The following is a 5,526-nucleotide window of genomic DNA, read 5'->3' on the forward strand; positions in this document are numbered from 1 at the left end:
AAAATTTCTCGCGCAACTTTGAAGTCTCACGTGTGAGAGCTTTGAAATGTCGAACAATACTGAAGGCAGAAGGCTCTCGGAAAACTGAAGACTGTTGGAGGTTTGTGCGAGATTTTTCAAGGGGAAAAAACGAGAGAAAAATTTGCTCCAGTCTCCAGACGATGAGAAAATGCGAAAAAGTTTTCGGCTTTTCGGCATCGCATCGTTGAGTTGGCCATTTTGCGGAATTTTTTATGCTTCCAATACTACAGGGCTCTTTATATTCGACTTGGTTTATTTTAATACCTAACTTACTAAAAAGTGTTGTGGCTGGAGGTAACAAACACGTACCACGTACCTATACTAGTAATAGAGGAGAGGGTATTTTATTGAAACTGCTGATAAAAAAGAGTCTTTACAACCACACGCTATGCTGCGCTGGCAGCACAAATAAAGCTCAACAGTTAGAAGTGTTGGAACTCAAAGTTATTTCTTAATTGGGTCCTATTGCCTATAACTCAAAGGGTTAAATTCATAAAATTATTTTCTTCTGTTGAAAATGAACTCTCTCTCTCTCTCTCCTCTCTCTCTTTCTCTCTCACCCAAGAAGACAGTTCAAGGAAAAACAAAGACATCGCTCATCAGAATTTCCATCATTCACTTTCTTCCATTATTTATCAAAGGGCCTAAGAGATATTTCGAATTCAAGGCAAGTTTCGGGCCCCTTTCACAATAGGTCATAATATGAATTCTTCGCATTCCCAGGAAAAAGGGTCTGCGGAATTTTCATTTGGATAATCATTCGAACAACTTATTTATTGGAGCATGCTTTCCGGTACATAACGAATGTCCTTCGACTTAATGTTTATTGTGCTTGATTTGAAAGCGAATTCCACTCGTAGGTTACTCGTATGTTGAGTTCTATGAAATGTTGCACATTGCATACTCAAATAGTTTCCAGGCGACCATACAAATTTTCATATTTGTGGACCAGTATCGCAGGTGAAAAATCAGTAGGTTCAAAGTTCAAACGATCAAACATTGGTACCGACTTACATTATAAAATATTTTGCTTACCTTCGTAAGAAGATTCGAGCTTTTCTCTTCCAGCTTTCTTCCAGGTGACTTGTTTGTTGTGGGAAGGTTTTTGGTTAGAAGAGGAGATTGGAGAACAAAAAGTCAACGTTAATTGGATTATTTACTTTGTGAACGAATTGAATGATACAATTGAACTGTTTGAAAATGGTTGTTTCAGAGTTTGTTCTGATCAAAGGATGAGTTTGGAGAACGCAAAAAATAATTAGGCGAAAATTACGAGTAGGTAGGTATATACAAAAGGGTAACCTTTGATATTTGCAGTCAGTCAAAATACAGAAATAACTCTATGTATCATTAAGCTTCTATTTACTAGAGTCACTATATAGGCAATTATAAAATTTAAACAAATTGATTCAATTGACTTTCTCAATCTTAAGATGTAACTGATGTGAATCTAATGATTATGTATTTAGAAGTTCACCTGTTCTAAGCAAGGGCAAGCAGGGGCAAGGGCAAGCAGGTACGAGTAGGTAGGTATACAAAAGGGTAACTTTTGATATGTGCAGTCAGTCAAAATACAGAAATAACTCTATGTATCATTAAGCTTCTATTTACTAGAGTCACTATATAGGCAATTATAAAATTTAAACAAATTGATTCAATTGACTTTAAGATGTAACTGATGTGAATCTAATGATTATGTATTTAGAAGTTCACCTGTTCTAAGCAAGGGCAAGCAGGGGCAAGGGCAAGCAGGGTTGAAGGTGGTTTAATAAGCAAGGGCAAGCAGGTCTTAAATTTCCCGGCACCTAACTCACATTACAATCAATATTACCTTGCAGGTAATTTCATATAATTTTCAGTACCTATTAAAAAAAATGCTCACCAGTTTATGCAAATTCCACGATCTTATGCAAAATTCCTTGCTTCATGCTTCCACGAGTTGTAAATATAAATGTTCAAAGCAATTACGAGAACAGCCGTGTTTTCATAGGAAAAGCCATAAATTTCCACTGAATTTTACACCTAGGTCTAGGTAGGCAGGAAGGAAGGTGTTTTCATAATTATTATTTGCTTTTATTTATTTTTATGTTTTGAATTGGGGATGGAATATTTATGAAGCTCTAAAAACACTAGTGTTGTATACTGAAGGGCACAAGCCCATAACTAGGTATACCATTATAACTTTTTTTTTTTAAGGACTAAAGGAACTTTTCAGTCCCATTTTAGCATAAGCCATGTTCTTACTTTTCATCTCATGTTATGTAAACGAACATAAAGGACTAAAGGAACTTTTCAGTCCCATTTTAGCATAAGCCATGTTCTTACTTTTCATCTCATGTTATGTAAACGAACATATAAAGGACTAAAGGAACTTTTCAGTCCCATTTTTGCATAAGCCATGTTCTTACTTTTCATCTCATGTTATGTAAACGAACATACTAGAAACTTGAACTCGTGGCATTTTCTTCGAAAATTTGTTTTCGTAGTAATAAAAATATCAAAGGTAGGTATAACAAAGGAGTTTTTACGCAATAGCTGCAAAAGAACGATCTTTGAAAACGGGAAAACTTGAAATTGAATCTCGTCATCTACTTCTCGTTTCTTCTTCTTCTTCTTCTTCTTCTTCTTCTTCTTCTTCTTCTTCTTCTTCTTCTTCTTTTTCTTCTTCTTCATATTTCCTCTTGTTTTTCCTCTTAGAGTTTTTATTATCTACTTTTATGAGAATGATACTGATCGAGATACACACGGATATATTTCCTCTTGTTTTTCCTCTTAGAGTTTTTATTATCTACTTTTATGAGAATGATACTGATCGAGATACACACGGATGCATCTTTGAATTAAATTTGTAAAGTGATTTGGAAAGTAGTAATTACTGATTCCCGGCTAATCAAACGGCACAGCCTATGAAATATGGTACTAAAACATGTAAATGCCTAATGTAGATTAAAAGGCTCTTCTTTGAATTAAATTTGTAAAGTGATTTGGAAAGTATTAATTACTGATTCCCGGCTAATCAAACGGCACAGCCTATGAAATATGGTACCTACCAAATGAAAGAGAATCGCTGATTTCAGCAAATTTCAGGGGAGTCCAATTTTTTCCCATATCACCCTGTTCTGTTCAGAATTGGAAATGATTTATGTCTATTGAATATGAAAAATTTTATTACTCCCGCCACATTTATTGCCTTGGTAAATTTTCAAATTCCTTCCCATTCCAGTTTAAAGTTTAAACTATTAGGTATAACTAGGCTGACCATACGTCCCGCTTTCGGCGGGACAGTCCCGCTTTGGAGCCTCTGGTCCCGCTGTCCCGAGAAATCCTCCTACACACGGATGTAAAACATGTAAATGCCTAATGTAGATTAAAAGGCGCTTCTTTGAATTAAATTTGTAAAGTGATTTGGAAAGTAGTAATTACTGATTCCCGGCTAATCAAACGGCACAGCCTATGAAATATGGTACCAAATGAAAGAGAATCGCTGATTTCAGCAAATTTCAGGGGAGTCCAATTTTTTCCCATATCACCCTGTTCTGTTCAGAATTGGAAATGATTTATGTCTATTGAATATGAAAAAAATTATTACTCCCGCCACATTTATTGCCTTGGTAAATTTTCAAATTCTTTCCCATTCCAGTTTATAGTTTAAACTATAACTGATGTGGCGTTTGGTTTGAGTTTACCCGCCACTATTTTTTTTTTTTTTTTTTTTTTTTTTTTAAGAAGGGGGTTTCTTTGCCGTTTTTTTTTTGTAGGTTAAAAAAAATCTTTAATATAAGGCTTGCTAAGAGGAAATTGTCTATTTTACATTAGCACGTAATCAAATTTACTCTACTACACTACTAAGCGTAAATGGATCTACGATTCATCCAAGTCCATCTGAGGAAGTTCTATTCATCTATTAATCGAATTGAAGTAAAGTATCTATTAAAAAAAAACTCTCAAAAATTAAAATAGCACTTGTAGGTATCTTGTTTATGAAAAAATGACTGATCGGTGTACATGACTTTATCAGGCCAATATGGTATCAGTATGATATATTTATTGACAAACGAATTCTAATCTTAAATTTGGGTGGATTTTTTTTTCTAACTCTTAAGAGGAAATTGTCTATTTTACATTAGCACGTAATCAAATTTACTCTACTACACTACTAAGCGTAAATGGATCTACGATTCATCCAAGTCCATCTGAGGAAGTTCTATTCATCTATTAATCGAATTGAAGTAAAGTATCTATTAAAAAAAAACTCTCAAAAATTAAAATAGCACTTGTAGGTATCTTGTTTATGAAAAAATGACTGATCGGTGTACATGACTTTATCAGGCCAATATGGTATCAGTATGATATATTTATTGACAAACGAATTCTAATCTAAGAACTTAAATTTGGGTGGATTTTTTTTCTAACTCTTAAGAGGAAATTGTATATTCAACATTAGCACGTAATCATATTTACTCTACTACACTACTAAGCGTAAATGGATCTACGATTCATCCAAGTCCATCTGAGGAAGTTCTATTCATCTATTAATCGAATTGAAGTAAAGTATCTATTAAAAAAAAACTCTCAAAAATTAAAATAGCACTTGTAGGTATCTTGTTTATGAAAAAATGACTGATCGGTGTACATGACTTTATCAGGCCAATATGGTATCAGTATGATATATTTATTGACAAACGAATTCTAATCTAAGAACTTAAATTTGGGTGGATTTTTTTTCTAACTCTTAAGAGGAAATTGTATATTCAACATTAGCACGTAATCATATTTACTCTACTACACTACTAAGCGTAAATGGATCTACGATTCATCCAAGTCCATCTGAGGAAGTTCTATTCATCTATTAATCGAATTGAAGTAAAGTATCTATTAAAAAAAACTCTCAAAAATTAAAATAGCACTTGTATCTTGTTTATGAAAAAATAACTAATAGAATAGGTAGATATTTACCTGAGAGAAAAATTAATAAACTATTTGTCTTTGAAGGTAATGCCTATATTGTACCACAACTTCTAGTGACAGTAAAATCTTTGAATAAATCAAGAAAAAAAGTACCTTGTAAAGAACCATGTAAAAATACGTAAATTTGAGTTCAAAATTTCTCGCGCAACTTTGAAGTCTCACGTGTGAGAGCTTTGAAATGTCGAACAATACTGAAGGCAGAAGGCTCTATTTCTCGCGCAACTTTGAAGTCTCACGTGTGAGAGCTTTGAAATGTCGAACAATACTGAAGGCAGAAGGCTCTCGGAAAACTGAAGACTGTTGGAGGTTTGTGCGAGATTTTTCAAGGGGAAAAAACGAGAGAAAAATTTGCTCCAGTCTCCAGACGATGAGAAAATGCGAAAAAGTTTTCGGCTTTTCGGCATCGCATCGTTGAGTTGGCCATTTTGCGGAATTTTTTATGCTTCCAATACCACAGGGCTCTTTATTTTCGACTTGGTTTATTTTAATACCTAACTTACTAAAAAGTGATGTGGCTGGAGGTAACAAACACGTACT

General features: G+C 34.0%; 1 long non-coding RNA gene across 1 annotated transcript in view; it reads right to left on the bottom strand.

Moving 5' to 3' along the window:
• Positions 1–5,170, bottom strand: part of LOC113470616 — a 42,817-nt gene extending 37,647 nt beyond the window's left edge. Inside the window, exons 1-2 of the long non-coding RNA XR_003393602.1 lie at positions 4,978–5,170; positions 1,057–1,242 (exon numbers count right to left, since the gene is read on the bottom strand). This is a non-coding gene — a long non-coding RNA (uncharacterized LOC113470616). The remainder of the gene's footprint in view (positions 1–1,056; positions 1,243–4,977) is intronic.
• Between the last annotated feature and the right edge of the window lie 356 nt (positions 5,171–5,526).

Source organism: Diaphorina citri, unplaced genomic scaffold, assembly GCF_000475195.1.
Source record: "Diaphorina citri unplaced genomic scaffold, Diaci psyllid genome assembly version 1.1 scaffold1699, whole genome shotgun sequence".
NCBI classification, from domain to species: Eukaryota; Metazoa; Arthropoda; class Insecta; order Hemiptera; family Psyllidae; genus Diaphorina; species Diaphorina citri.